Genomic DNA, 16,789 nt, shown 5'->3' on the forward strand with positions numbered 1-16,789 from the left:
CAACATTCAATACTTACAGATATCACCTTATCACTACTTCTTAGATGAATTCAATTCACTTGCTGGTAAATTAGGATGCCCCAGAATTCCTATTTATCACCCAAATTAGTCCTTAAGGTAACACAACCAAATGACATGGTCCAATTTTAATAATGTGCTTATGCTCAAATTTATTTGCAATTTGTTCATTATCTTATATAGCAGGTTGGAACTGGGTAGAACCTTTTAGGTGACCTAATTACAGGGAAGGAAAATTAGGTTCAGAGAAGCGATTTACCCATGATGATAGCTAGTTTGTGACTAGGACTTGAAACAAAAATGTCTGTTTCCCAATCCAAAATGTATTCTAATGTTGCATCTCTTCAATTTTATCCACACATGCATTTAAGACATGCTCTCTTTAAAAATACTTCCGGAAAAATGTGATTTAAGAGATAACTTCCTTACAGTTAAGTATATAAGCTCATTACATTCTGAGGAAAAAGGACGTGTGAAGACTATTCATTATTTATTATAAACATTCTAGTATAATACCCTTCTGTGGTGTTAGGAAAGCTATATGTCTATTTCATTAACTTTGTTTCTTAAATATAAAATTCAGGTGCTCAATTCCTAATTTAGAAAGATTATTTGAAAGAAAATGTTTTGTTTTATTTCCATCTATGGATCAAGAAAATGATCATCAAACAAAAGTATAAAATATTTACAGAGCCTCATGCTACATTTTGGAAGGGATTAAAGACTATCAAAAAAGGAGGGGAAAAAGTACTTTTGTTGTCTGATATTGAGTAATAATATTAAATAATAATATAAATATTTTTAAAGATTTATTTATTTATGCATATAAGAACTGGGGTGTAGGCCAGAGGTACAGGAGATGAGAGGATTCACCAGAGACAGTGGGGAGCAGAACAAGCAGATGGACTGAAATACACTGTTGAGTGGAACAGTGGGCTAGACAGGAGAGGTCTGCTACTCCATGTGGGTCAGCTCCCTGGGTGGGAATCGAACTCATGCTGCGGATAGCTTCATAGTGCTTAGACTTAACCCCTTGTGCCACCAGGGAGGCCCTAAATAATATTTGTTTTATTTAACCTTGCGTCATTTTGTGCATAGCTCACAATATTACTGTACACTGTCATAGTATGCCCCAGGATGCCATTTCCAATGTTTGTTGCATAAGTAAAAACAAGTCGGAACTTTGTAAATATGGATGATTGGTGTAGTAAATGTGCACCTTAGAATATGGCTTTTCACCTTTTAGAGTATTCTAAATATACACATTTAAAGCTTTTCTTCTTAAAAGGTGTCTTCCTGAGCCACATCAACACCTTTCCTTTCTTTTCCCCTCACCTATTCTCTTCTATATATGCTATTGTTTCCCTCAGTCAGTCGTGTTCAACTCCCTTTACTTCCTTCCTCTGACATTTCCTTATTGAAGATTCTTGATGCTTTGGTGATTAAGTGTTCGGAATTCATAGGATGGCTAAAATAGATAGGCTTATCACAGATTAACAGTGAAGCCAGCGATATATTCTAGTGCCTCTGAAGTGAAAAAGGCTTCTTAGTTTGGAAGTCAGAGTTGTCTTTCGAAATAGGTGCCCTTAATTTTTTTTTTCAACTAATGCAATGTGGTTTTATTGATATGACTTTCGTTTCTTTGATTCAGGTTTCTGACAGGGACACCCCAAGGGGTTCTGGATTCAAAAGGGGAAATGGAATAGGGAGATAGGAATGATTGAGGTTTTTAAAGAAGTGTTGGGAGATATGCAGAAGACAATCTTCTTATCCACTAAAGAAAGTCCATTCAACAGATAAATGATAGACCAGTAAATACAGGTGAGAAAAAAGTTCAAGTAACACATGCATTTTTGATTATCCATAAAAAGTAAGCTTAATAATGTGAGCATGTTTTTTTTTTTTAATTTGATATTTATTTATTTATTTATTTATTTATTTATTTATTTATTTATTTATACAAGCACTGGGTACAGTCAGAAGCTCAGGAGGGTGAGAGAATTCACCAGAGCCAGAGCGGGGAGCAGAAGAGGCAGACTGATGAAATACACTGCTGAAGGGAGCAGTGGGCGCAGCAGGAGAGGTTTGTCGTGCCATGTGGGAGCCGGGGATTGAACCGGTGCTGCCAAGGCCGCGGGCAGCTTCGCAGCCCAGTGCTCAACCACTGTGTCACCAGGGGAGGTCCACTGTCTCCTTTTCTTGTCACAAAGAAATAAATACTTGTTCTTTGTATACTCCTCTTGGCAGCTTAGACACCTACCATTGAACCTATAGAATTCAGTTACAGTAGCATTACTGCTCACTTCAGAGCTCTTCAACCTGTATTTAAAAAAATAAAAAATTAAAGGTTTGATTGACTTGGTCATTAATAATATGAATGAGAGCCTCCCTGGTGGCCTAGGGATTAAGTCTCAGTGATATCACTGCTACTGCCTGAGTTTGATCCCCAGCCAGGGAGCTAACCCTCATGGCACAGCAGACCTCTCCTGTCTCAACCACTGCTCCCCTCAGCAGTGTATTTCAGTCAATCCACCTGTTTTGCTCCCCACTCTGCCTCTGGTGAATAATCTCACCCCCTGTCCCTCTCGCCTACACCCTAGTTCTTCTATGCAATAAATAAATTAGTTAAGAAAAAACAATATGAATCAGCTTAAATAATACTTAATACTGAATCTGAATCCTCAGTATCCACAAAAGGATGAAGCACTTTACAAACCCACTACTGGATATTCTTGGATAGGGCTCTTTTCTCTTAAGACTATTAGCATTGTGGGCCTCCCTGGTGGCGCAGCAGGTTGAGTGCAGGGCTGTGAAGCTGTCCAGCTGTACGCAGCCTCTGCAGTGTGGGTTCGATTCCCAGCTGGCCAGGGAGATACCCACATGGCGCAACAGACCTCTCCTGTCTCGCCTGCTGCTCCCCTCAGCATTGTTTTCTGTTGTCTGCCTGTTCTGCTCCCCAGTTTGTCTCTGTTGAATTCTCTCACCCTCCCGTGCTTCTGGCCTGTACCCCAGTTCTTGTATAAATAAATAAATTAAAAAAAATACTTAGCATTGTATCTTTCTTTCAACATTCAACAAAAGATGACATTTATTAACACAGGAAACAGTCCAGAATGGCTTGTTGGTAGCCTTACAAAGCGTTCATTTTCTGACTCCTTATAAAGTCCATGCCATAAAAAACTCTTTATAGTAGACTTCCATGTTCCTTAGAAAATTGTGCCCTGATCTATTAAGGACAATCACAGGTAACATTTGGGGAAAAATTTTATTTAAAAATAGGTAGGGTAAATGGTTTTCAGGGTTTTCTGCCCTCCTGCCATTAGGATTGCCCAGCAGGATGGGGCACCTGCATTTTGTTACATTGTTATGTTATGTTGTTTACTTCTCTGGGCCATCACAGTAGTATTGATGTATCTGCAAGAGAAGCTGAAGAAGGCAAAAAATAACAGGAGAGAGAAGGGGTGAAAGAACACCAGAGAAGCCCAGAGTGAAGACATACTGGGGGCTTAGAGGCCTAGCGGCCTCCTTGTCCCCTAGCACCCTTGCCTGCCGTGTACCTGTTTGCCACACTACATGTAAAAGTTCAATAAAAGCCTGAGAAAGCCACCAAGGGATCCAGGACTCCTCCTTTACCCTGTCTGCATAGGATCAAGGACCAGCCCTGTGACCATCCTGCCCCTACAAATACCAATATTTTTTCATATGCCTGTTGGCCATTTGCATTTCCTCTTTGGAGAAATGTTTTTTAAGTTCTTCTGCCCAGTTCTTGACTGGATTGTTTACTTTGTTTTTGTTGAGTCGTGTGAGTTCTTTGTATATCTTTGTGATCAGTCCCTTATCAGTTGACTGGAGTGCAAAGATTTTCCCCAATCAGTGGGGTGTCTCTCTGTTTGGGGTAATGTCTATTTTGCTGTGCAGAAGCTTTTCAGTTTGATGTAATCCCAGGTGTTTATCTTTTCCTTGACTTTCTTTGCTTTGGGTGATGAGTCTTTAAATATGTTTTTGAGATGTATGTCTTGTAGTGTTTTACCTATATTTTCTTCTATATATTTTAAATAATAACAGTACAAAACACAACAAAGCAAAAATAGACAATTGTAAATCAGAGACATACTGCAGGGAAGGAGGAGGGAGAGAGATCAGAGGAAGTGAGGGAGGAGCACAGGGGAGTGAGGTGATGGTGCCCTGGTGCATTGGTGAAGAAAACTCTATGGGGACTGCACCTGAGGGGTTGGGGGAAGCAAATATTGTTTAAAAATGAACAATGATGTAAAAAATAAAAAAAAATTAACTTATTAAAATAAAAAAGGGAAAAAAAACTAATTTTTACTCAGTAGCCTACATTCAGGGCCCATGTGTCAAGAGCTCTGAATGGGACACTGTGCTATTTTTCAAAAGAAATAACAACATGTGATTTCTTTCAAAAAGGAATTTCCACTATAGAGATAACCATGATCCAATAAAATTCAAATCCCTAAAAACACAAGGGGAATACAAAATCTGATATGCAATAATATGTATTTTGACTATACTTTGTAATAAATTGATGAAAAAAATACCAATAAACACTATACTACATTGTTCTTTTAGGAATGAACTAATAACGGGCTTGTGGAAATACTAAATCAACACTTGATTTATCACCCATTAGGACTCAGATGCCAACATACAGGGAACATAGAGGCTAAGATATCTTTATTCCTTTTTTTTTAATATATAGTATTGACTTGGTTTATTGATGATGCTTTGTTTATCATTATCTGGGTAATTATATTACTAATCTTATTGTGTTTTATATAGTAGAACTGACCTATTCATGAGCACATTTTCAGGAATATAAAGAAAACATCCATGATAGTTGGATCTATATGTGCTTAATTGGAACGATTTAGACTAGATTTGTCTTCAGATTGCCATGCATTGTGTGCATCTTCCCATTGTACTGTTATCGACTGGAAATGTAACTCAAATATGGCATTTACACTCCCAAATTGCTATAATCAACTCAGCTTTTTAGCTGTTCATGCATGACAGTTTGTAACTTCTCTTTGAGTACTGTTTGCTTTTACTGCGGAGATGAAACTGGATGAATGTCATGTAAATAAATAAATGAACTGAGTGAAACATATCTCTATAATTTTATGCATTCTTCAAATACTTATAAAAACTCACTAAATATTTTTTGTCCTTAAAAAATGGCTCATCTTTATTCTGTGTTTTATAGGATTACATAAATATACTACAAAACAATGGTTTAGAAAAATCAACAAGCAACTATAAACCAGAGATACACTTGTGGGGGGAGGAAGGATCACAGTCAAAATAATGGGGGTGGGAATTGTATGGGACTATAACCAAGATGAAAATGCATACCTTGTGCAAAAATGAAAAATGATGTAAAAATATATAAAATAAAAAAGATAAAAAATAGAATAATAGTAGTTGCCTTGATAGCAATAGTAATATATTTTAGGTATTTTTGGGTCAGGAATTTGGCAAGAACTTGACTGGGTGGTTCAACTTGAACTGATGTGATCTATCAAGGCAGCCAGTGCTAGATAATCTTATAAAGGCTTCTTAACACAAATATCTGATGTCATAGTGCTACTTGTTTTTCTTTTAAAATGCTATCTCTTTATCAGGACTTCTCTATGTAACTTTTACCTCCTCATAGCATGATAGTTTCATAAGAATTACATTTCTTACATTGTTACAGAGCAACCTAAGGTGAAATAGGGGAGACCTGGATGGGAGTCCTCATGCATGCACAAGAACTGAAGCATAAATAGAGTGATAATTTTTTTTAAATAATGTTAATTTACAAGTAGAGTAAGAAGAGGATGAACAGAAAGAGAGAGAAGAAAAGAGAGATCAATTGGTCAGTACATCCTACCAGCAATGCCATTTGAGCTGACACACCAGGGTAAAAGTTGAAGATAGAAAATCAAGAGAGCAAAAGCATGAATGTGTTAGGTTCTAAGCAAAGCATGTTTGCTTAACACTCTCCCCATTTTTGAGCAGCCTCTCATTCAAGAAATCAATATATAGCATGCTGGGAGTAGTAGTCATTAGCACCTGAAATCTCGTCAGTGTGGATATAGGGTGGAATGTGTAAAAGATCAACGGATAAAGTTCCTTCAGAATATCCTTCATTGATTTGGAATTTGCTCCTTACTGATCCTTTATCTATTTCCCACCTTGCAATTTTTGTCACCATTTCTGTAGTGATTAAAGATCATTAAATGTTTATGTGCTGGGGTGCAGCCTCAGAAGATAGTCATTTCTAGGGTCCAGTGTATTCAAAAGACCAAACAGTAATAAGGCATTGTCCCTGATTAGTCAGTGTGAAAAGTCCTCTATTTTGAGAAAATATTTAAAAATTTAAAGAGAAATAAAACCAGAGACATTTGTCAAACAAACAGCAACAAGTATATTGTGAAATACTCATGAAAGAAAAAAATATTAAAAATGGTTCTACTATTTAAAATAATTTTCTCTCTATCTTTATCCAAATTCTACTAAATAGTACAGTGAAATACTTTTGTAAATTAAATCTAATTTCCATTCACTTGACCTGTTTATGCACACATTCACAAGGAAGAATAACTGAACAGAATTTTGGTTGACTTTGTTGGAACTTTCCATAAGCGATCTTAGACTGAGATCTCAACATTTGGCTAGTGTAGGTTTCATGGTAAGAAATTACCTGCAACATCTATACCTTTGGGTAATTTCTGCTTCTCAAGGTCCCCAAGATTTTTCTATGGGGTCTTCAGACCTGCCTATCTTCCCTGGAGTTATTTGCATCACTGCAGGCAAAGTGGCAGGCTCCTTTCTTCTTGGCTTTTTTCAATTTCAACTCCCAAAAGACATTCCTGTCAACAACTTAGTAGTGAATCATGTTTTCAATTCTCTACTTTAAGGAGAGACAAATAAAATTCTCAATTTAGTCCATTCAATTCTGTGTAGAAAATATGAAATCTTAATTTCCGTCAAGATATTGTTGAATTCTCCCATTAATTTCTTCAAATGTTTTATCTTTGAAATAACCAAAATTAAAAAATGATAAGATGATTGACATGCAATATATTAGAACACATTTAAGAAAGAAGTTACACATAACTTTAGAACACAATATTAGTATTCATATGTATGTCAAGATTAAATATTTTCCAGAGTGAAAAATGCATCTCATTAAGTTTCAATTTACCAGATAAATACCAAATAGGTTGAATTTGTCTAATGTCTTTCCCATGAGGAAAGGGAGAAATTTTATGGAGTGTCTCAGGATTTTTACTGAGGTTCTCTTCAATCAAAAGACTAACATTTTTTCTTAACTTAGTGTCTGGTAAGTTATATCATAGATATTAGGATAAAAACAACAAAAGCATTCAGTTACAAACAAAGCTCCAACTAAATTCAGTCAGCACAATGCCTACAGCTAAACCTTAACATTTTGTTTGATTCTATAGCTGGAATTCTTAACCTTTTTATAAAAAACATAATTTCCCAACTCCTGTTTTACCCACTGTTTAAAGCAATAATACAGGTTTATAGATACTTGTTTTAAAGCAAATAAATTCCAAATTAGATGTCATTAACCAAAAATTATCCCAAACCACACTTCCTAGAAGCACTTCTACCAGTTTCCATCTATACTAATTGTATATCCTCCAGAGGGCAGAACAATTAGACACAAATGGGAAGTTGTACAGTCATACAACACAAAGAGGCAGACAACTCCCATGTTTTCATTTAAACCACTTGGAATATCTCATGCAATTGTAGTTTTACTCATATTCACAAAGACACAGAGCTATTTCTTTGCTTCTTTACAAAGAGATTCTTCACCACTGCCTAATAGGAAGGCAGGCCTACTAACATTGACGTCACCGGGTTGTTTGTTCACCTTAACCTTATATGAACCTGGGCCTCCCCGGTGGCGCAGGGTTGAGCTCAGGGTTGCGAAGCTGCCCGCAGCCTCTGCAGCACCGGTTTAATCCCCGGCTGCTCCCTGGCCACCAGAGGAGGGTCCCACATGGCGCGCAGACCTCTCTTGCTGCCCGCTGCTCCCCTCAGCAGTGTACTTCAGTCCTTCTGCCTGCTCTGCTCCCCGCTCTGGCTCTGGTGAATTCTCTCACCCTCCCGAGCTTCTGACTGTACCCAGTGCTTGTATAAATAAATAAAAATAAATCTTTGAAAAAAAAAGCAAACATTGTACAAAAATGAACAATGATGTAAAATATATATAAATAAATAATTAAAAAAAACAACAACCGTACATGAACCTGAAAAAAACAAAGGTGAAAGGGAAAATGAAACATAGGCTAATATAAAAGAAAAACTTCAAAAAAAATTTAAAAGCTGAAATCAAAATAAAATTCTTTCCAGGGAGTCAAAGTCAAATTTCCAAAGCTGGGTAATGTTCACAGCGCAGGTCATGTGGTTTCAGATGCCATCCCACGTACCTTAGGCTTTAGAAGGAGAAAAACAAAAGTTTCATTAGAATAATTACCAAGGGAGGCCTTGGTAATTCAAAGAGGCTTTGTTGTCTGGGGTCTTTTGTGGTTCCATAAGAATTTCAGTAATTTTTTTCCATTTTTTTGAAGAATATCATTGAAATTTGTATTGGGTTTGCTTTGAATCTATAGATTACTTTTGGTAGGACGGCCATTTTGATTATGTTGATCCTTCCGATCCATGAAGAGGGGATGCCTTTACATTTCTTTGTGTCTTCTACTATTTCCTTTAACAGTGTTTTATAGTTTATCTTGTACAAATCCTTCACCTCCTTGGTCGGGCTTACTCTTAGGTATCTCTATTTATTTTGTTATAATTGTAAATGGGGTGATTTTCTTACGTTCTTCTAGCTCATTGCTTGCATATAGGAAGGACACTTACTTTTATATATTGATTTTGTGAACTGCCACTTTGCTGAACTGGTTTATTGTTTTAATTAGTTTTTCTATGGTGTCTTTATAGTTTTCTTTGTATATAATCATACTGTCTGCAAATAATGATAATTTGACTTTTCTTTCCCAATGGGTTCATTTTATGCCTTTCTTTGTCTGATATAGTTAGGACTTCTAATACTTTGCTGACTATTAGTGTAAGAGTAGATATCCTTGTCTTCTGCCAGATTTTAGTGGAAAGGATTTCATATTTTCACCATTAGAATGATGCCAGCTGTAGGTTTGTCATATACTGCTTTTATTATGTCGGGATATGTTCAATTTATCCCGTTTTTTGAGGGTTTTCAACATAAATGGATGTTGCAGCATATCAAATACTTTCTCAGCAACTGTTAATATGATCATATAGGGTGTGTGATGGGAATTTTCTTTCTCTAATTTAGAGTATCTTGGTTTTGCTTCAGTAAAGCTCTGTGTCTTTTGATTTGGACACGGGTTCCACTGTTAGTTTAGGCACTTCCTTCTTTGTATGTTTAAATTTAGTTATCTGGTAAATTATGGAAGATGATTTTGGTCTTATGGGAGGTCCTATATATATATATATATATATATATATATATATATATATATACACACACATATGAGCTTCTTTGTGTATAAACGTTTCCTGGTTTTGGTTTAAGAGGAGGTGAGCCTTCTACTTTGATGGAGAGCTTGCTTGGAAAATTTCTGAATGGTCTCCATAAACCAGGCTTAGAATCAACAGAGGCCCATTTTATGGCACAAAGAAGGTCAAAACAGTCTTCCCCTTACCCTTATAGGAGTAAATGGGAGAAGGAAGAGGAGGAAAACCACAACTAACTAGATGTTTTGAAGCCAATAAAGGAAGAATCCCTTACATGAGGCCAGTGGCCTTCCTAGGGAAGCTATAGCAGTTCTGTAGGCCTCATGGTACCCACAGGATAGGCTTGGAATGTTTTCCTTTTCTCATACCAGACAGGGCACCCAATTTGGTTAAAGGAGCTACCCTGTGGTGGGATTGTGCCCCTTTCATGGATTTCCAGTGGATGGATTAAACAAACATGAAGAACGTGTCCATTACTATTGGTCCTATAATCCCTTTTCCAATGGCTGAATTGCAGACATTCCATCGTTCCATACCGGCAGGTCCTAAATGGATGGCTAATTTTTTGTCTTTATTTTTGCCTCCCATTGATCTACCTGGGTGGGTACACAATCCATGTTACATACACTATTAATGTCGGGTGAGTGGAGAATGGTATTGAGGAAGGCTAGTGAAAAGGCTCATTATCTCTACTAGGCCGATCCAGAAATTCTGGAATTGGAATATCAATACCTTACTGTGGTGAGCAACCAATATTAAAGGCAAACCCTTTAAAGTCAGAAATTCAAAATCACAATATCAACTAACTAGTTTCCCAACATAGTCCTTTGCCAACCCAAAATCTGGAGAGAAAAACATAATTTCACTTTTTCTTGCCTTCATGCCTTGTGAACAGAGATTTGGAAGTTTCACTTGTGAGACATCAAAGATCTCTCTCCATGGCAGCTTTTGGAAGCAAGGAGTGCCCGGCCTGTAAAGTTTCTCCTGGCTGACTCACCAAAATAAATCATCCTATACTCCTATAAATTCTCCTTGAGCGGGGAGAACAATGAAAACAACATTAGATGGATTAACAAAGGAAAAACAGTCAATTTAATAACATACATACAGAAGATTCACATGATTGTAAATTCTAAAGTATAATGGTGTTGACCAGGAATTGGACCTGGGACATCAAGGACAAATGAGGAGACTTTGCATGACAGACGAGGGGGTGACCTCATCTTTCCTCTGAGAGTAAAAATGAGATTCTTACAGAGAACTTCTAATAAGTTTATTGATGAAGTTAAACTGGGTGAGACCCTCCCAAGCTACTTATTTCTATGTCATAAAGGGAGAGCAGTGATTACTTCTTTGATCAGAGAGAGGCAAAAGATTTAGGCAAGAACAAAAGCATCTCTTTGCTTTAAGGGCCCTCACTGCTCTCAACCCAAAACAATCTGCTTACTTTATGTAATGGTAATAGAGTTCTTGAGGTTCACAGATTTACCTCAAGTGCTCATACCAAAATGACAAAACGCCTACTCTTGGTCTCTGGAAAAAAAACCTATTTGACCCCATGGTGTAAAACATGTTTTAATATACCTATATATAGTGAAATGACTATACTACAGTAAACTAATATACCCATATCCTTAAATAGCTATCAGTGTAAGGGGGGGGAGACATGAGAACACCTGAAATCTACTCTTTTAGCAATTTTCTTGGCTTTGTTTTGAGGCTTCCATAATGAAAGCAAGGTTCATTGTGGTGATAGTTAACCATCCTTATTACTATCATTTCCATGTTACTAGATGATTCACAGAACAATACTCACTGGGGCAAAAAAAAAATGTACCTCATGTTACAAGGACTTGCATTACCATGGTAATGATCCAGAGTTTATTTTTGTCAGAAGATATACAGGACTATCTTTGTATTTAATTATGAAAATACCAGAATAGCATTTCCTTTGAAATCAATCCAGATTATATATTTCTGTTTTCTCTCCTTCACCTACACAGTCCTATATGTCTAACCCATGTCACTCTCACATTTATCTCTATTCCTTCATTAGAGCCTCTCTCATCATTCTATCTCCAGTGTACTGACCATGTCTGTTTAAGACCTTTGTATATGCTGTTTCCCCCACCTGCAACATTCTGCCCACTTTATCTGGCAAACATCTTACATTCCTTTTTGTGTCAACTTAAAATAAATGCCACTTTATTTTGGTGACCTTGCATGACCCCTTAGAATAGAGGAAAAATTCCCAGTTATCTGCTCACCCAGATTGTTTTATTTTCTTGAATACACCTCACCAAAATCATATCTATTTTGTTGTTTATGAGAATCATTCTCTAATGTCTCCTCCCTCATTAGACTCTAAATTTCAGGAAGGAAGTGCTTGTCCCTCTCTCATTCATGGGTCTATTGATGGTACCTGACACAGCCTCTGCCACTATGGAGGTTTTCAATACTTGTTCAATGAATGGCTGAGGTTTTGTAAGAATTGTAATGTACTCCACTCTCCTTGGGCATCTACTATTTCAAAGGCACTAATGTAAATTACATTAAGGGTACTGTCTTAATAAAATATTTTCCGTCATTGTCTCTGCTCATGTGGAAAAGTCCTAATTTCACATTCATATTATGTGAGCATATGTAAGTAAGTCGAAAGGATGAATAATTCATAACAGAACAATTTTATGATGATGCTCAAAACATTTAAGACCCTTTGTTTCCATTTAGCTCAAACCCAGTTCCTATATAATTCTATATAACTATATATTGTAGTTATTGTAAATACATGTATATAGTAGTTACATATTGCATAGAACACATAGTTATATATACTTATGTATTACATATAGACATGTATAGTTATACATTATATATATATATTTATACATATATAATTCAGTATATTAATTAATTTGAAACAATAGGAAGTGGGAGACAGCTGATATATGTAAAAAATAATAGGTACTTCTCTGATTACTGTGTATTTCTGTAGCATGGTTCTGTGATGCTTATTAACTTATTGAAAACTACTGCCAATTCTAAGGTATTAGCAGATAGTAGGGGAAAATAACAGGTGATAAGATACAAGGAATAAAAGCATAGGTTTTACATTCAAATTTGAGTTCAAATGAGAGAGCCTCTGTAGAGTAAATGATTGTCTGGCTTTTCTGCCCTCCTGCCATTAGGACTGATGATGGATCCCTGCGGTCCTGAATGCATGCCCCATGGTGGGCACCTGGAGTGGGGTGTGGGCATATGTAGGTGGGTACACCTGGGTACACCTCTGCCTATAAGGGCAGAGTCACAGGGATGCCAGAAGAAGTGAGAGCGGAACAGAACCAGCAGGTGATAGAGACCAAGACGATGAGAGAACGCTGGGGAGCCTAGGAAGAGTGAAGATTCGCCCCGGGCTGGGAGGCCTGCCAGCCTCCTGGCCCCCCTGCACTCCTGCCTGCCATGTACCTGGTAAAATGGCAATAAAAGCCTGAAAATAGCCACCAAGGGCTCCAGGACTTCTTTACCTGTCTGCATAGGATCACAGAGATCCTGCTCTGGCCCTTCCTGCCTCTAAATCCTTCATTTACTTGTTAGGTGACTCAGGAAAATTACTCAGCTTCTCTAAACATGTTTGTACATTCTAAAATGTTGCAGGGGCAGGACAGCACACGAGCAGGTTAACTATGATCCGAGCAGACCGGGTAAAGGAGTCCTGGAGCCCTTGATGGCTTTTGCAGGCTTTATTGGGATTTACCAGGTACATGGCAGGCAGAGGTGCTGGGTTGGGGGTTGGGGAGTGGGGCGGGAGGCTGGCAGGCCACCCAGCCCCCAGCAAGTCTTCACTCTTTCTGGGCTCTCAGGCGTTCTCTCGGGGCCTCTGCTTCTCTTTCGCGCCTTTCTTTCCCTCTTGTTCTCTCTGCTTCTCTGCTTCTGCTGGCGTCCCTGTGACACCACCCTTATAAGCCCAGTCTCACCCAAGGTGAATCCCATCTACCTATGCCTACACCCCACTCCAGGTGCCCGCCATCAGGCATGCATTCAGGACCGCAGGGATCCATCATCTATCCTAATGGCGGGAGGGCAGAAAAGCCTGATACTTTTTCACTTACCCTACAAATGTATTTACTAAAATTTGCCTTGCTGTTCATTGTGCGAAGTAAAATAATGATTATATGATAGACTAAAGAGCTTATCATTTTATAGAAAGCTAACAGCTCTTATTACAAATGAGGGAAAGTAGAGGAAAGGGGGAAAAAAAACAAGACATGCATTTAATAAAAGGAACAGATGAACAAACAGGTGCATTTAGTTTGGAGCAATGCTGCTTATAGAGTGAGTTAAGAAGTTATTGATCTGGAAAAGAAAAAGAAAAATACCGGATGGTCTCACTCATAGCAGGAATCTAGAAAACTTAAATAAGGGACCAGGAAAATGAGTAACTATAAGAAAGTGAAAATCAAAATCAATGAAAAACTATGAACCAGAGACACTTTTGGGGGTGGGGGGCGGGAGGGGAGGGATTGGGGTCAGAATTGGGGGGTTGCAATTGTATGGGGAATATAAAAATAAAATTTATTATTTAAAAAAAAGAAGTTATTGATCTGGGAGGAGGCATAACAGGTTAATAACAAGTTAAATAATAACAGGTTAAGCTGTGGTTACTTCATAAAAAACCATGCTATGGACTGAATTGTGTTCAACTCCTGAAATTCTTATGCCTTAATTTCTGATGCCTCAGAATGTGATTGTATTTGGAATTGGCCTTCATATGAAGATGAGGTAATTAAGGTAAATGATATCATATGTGTAAATCCTAATTGAATTTGATGCTCTTATAAGAGGAGAAAATTAAGACACAGACAATACAGGCAAAGGGATGATTGTGTGAGGTCACAGTGAGAAGTTGGCCATCTGCAATCAAGGAAAGAGGCCTCATAATGAAACCAGCCCCATGGGCAATTTGACCTTGGTCTTCCAAACTCCAGACTATAAGGATATAAATGTTCAGTGTTCAAGTCACCCACTCTGATATTTTATAATGGTGGTCCGAGTAAGCTAGGCAATTTTTAAGAAGGTATCCATGCGATAGAATATATAAAAATATCTAGTACAGTGTTTAGTTCAGTGTAAATGCACCATAAATACCAGTGAAATTGTGACAAAGAGAATATTCTATGGAAAAGTTCAGTATATTGAAAGGCTATTTCTTGTGTTCCTAACTAGCCTTAAGGTCTGCAATTCCCTGGGTCTCAGAACCTTCACTTGTAGCAAGTTTAGGGTAAGTGTATTTTACTTTTCCATAGAAAGTAAAACTTGAGATGAATAATAAACTTGTAGGTAAAGTCTGATTTCTTAAACATGCCACTGCAGATGAAACCTAAAATCCGTCCTACAAATTTCCAGAGAAAATTTCTTTCTTGCTGTAGGGGCAGAAACAGGACACAGTGCAGGTTTTCTGATCCAGCAGACCAGGTAAAGGAGGCGTCAGAGCCCTCAGTGGCTTTTGCAGCTCTTTTATTTAGATTCACCAGGCATATGGCAGGCAGGGGTGCTGGGGGGCCGGGAGGCTGGCAGTCCTCCCAGCCCCCAGCAAATCCTCACTCTATCTGGGCTCTCCAGCCTTCTCTCTGCTTCTCCTCTTCTCGGCTCCTGTTCGTTCTTGGCTTCTGCTGGCGTCCCCATGACGCCACCCTTATAAACTCAGTCTCTCAGCCCAGGTGAACCCACTTCAGGTGCCCGCCATCAGGCATGCATTCAGGACCACAGGGTTCCCTCCTCTATCCTAATGGCGGGAGGGCAGAAAAGCCTGATACTTTTTACCTTACCCTACACTTGCTATAAATTATCTATAACCATGGAATTTACTTTGGAAACATCAGTGTTAAAGGGGAATATTCCAGCTTGTTTTTTTTTCACATTAAACATTCTTAATACCAGAAATTGGCCTTTAGTATTTACAATGGAATTCTGCTGATTTCCACACATATAGTGTTAGTGTTTTTAGACTATGCTACCTTAAAGATTACCTTAAAGAGGGATAATTTAAATGGAATCAACATGTAAAAGAGCAAGCCACAAGATAGTCTACTTTCTGATTAACAAATTTATCTTCTGTAATTGCATAGTCAAAGGAAAAGGGGGAGAAGTCACTACCTTAGCCTACTTCTGGCTTGGTCAGAAGCAGTTGTTTACATTTTGAATTGATCTTTTCTTGGTGATAAGGCCTCAAGGTCCAGCTCACATGCTAGTGCAAGATAAATTGGTGGTCTGTGAATTTATCTAAGGAAAGGTAATGTTTACTTCAATTCTTCAATTTCATCACATAAAATAGTTTAAGGCTATATAGTAATGGGAAAGTTTTTATTTAATACAATTTTGACAGGAATAGTTGTTAATCTCTGTTTAAAACAAAAGGTAAACACTACACATAGAACACTGAAATTTATCAACTTAAAGTGGAAGTGTGGAATAATATTATGTCCTTTATAATATTTACTCCACATTGTGTGAGCTTGATTATATCTGAACTGAGTTTCTTCAGAATGGCTGTTACTGGATATTTTAATTATATTGCTTTTTAAAAATTGTAAAAATTTCTAACTTTTATATAGTATTGTCACTCAGACATTGTTCTAAATGCTTTTTCTGTACTGATTCATTAAATCTTGATAACAAAACATTTAATAATCCTCACAAGAGCCTAATAAAGTAAATGCCATTATTATTCCTATTTTGCAGGTAAGAAAAGTGAAGTATGTAAATAGATGTGTCTAGTTTAAAGTCACAGAGTTTAAACTGGAACAATTGAGATTTCAATCTAGGCAGTCTGACTCAGAGTCGATGCCTCTAATAACTGGAGAACAGTTTCCTCAAAAGAAAAATACCTATATTATCAATATCCCACATGTAGTAATCTATTCTTTTACTGATGTCTTTCATTTCACTTCCTCAAGGTTTACAATCCTCAAAGAATGCATTCAGATTTATCTTTTAAGATCAAGGTATAAGTTAGAAAGGAACATTTATTCCTAATAACTTGAAACTTGTTCTACAAAGCTGATATTTGACATGCAAACATTAATTGCCAATACTTCCAATCAGCCTCAGCTCCAGCTGGTCTGCTGTATTGCACAAATTCAGATCCAAGCCCAGATTCCATGTAAGAGAAAGTAGGAGATTTGAGATGATGTCATTTTTAACTACTTCATGGGCTCTAAATCTGATTAGCAGAGTT

The sequence above is a fragment of the Talpa occidentalis genome, unplaced genomic scaffold, assembly GCF_014898055.3.
Source record: "Talpa occidentalis isolate TD23 unplaced genomic scaffold, MPIMG_talOcc4v2.1 talOcc4.15, whole genome shotgun sequence".
Lineage (NCBI taxonomy): Eukaryota > Metazoa > Chordata > Mammalia > Eulipotyphla > Talpidae > Talpa > Talpa occidentalis.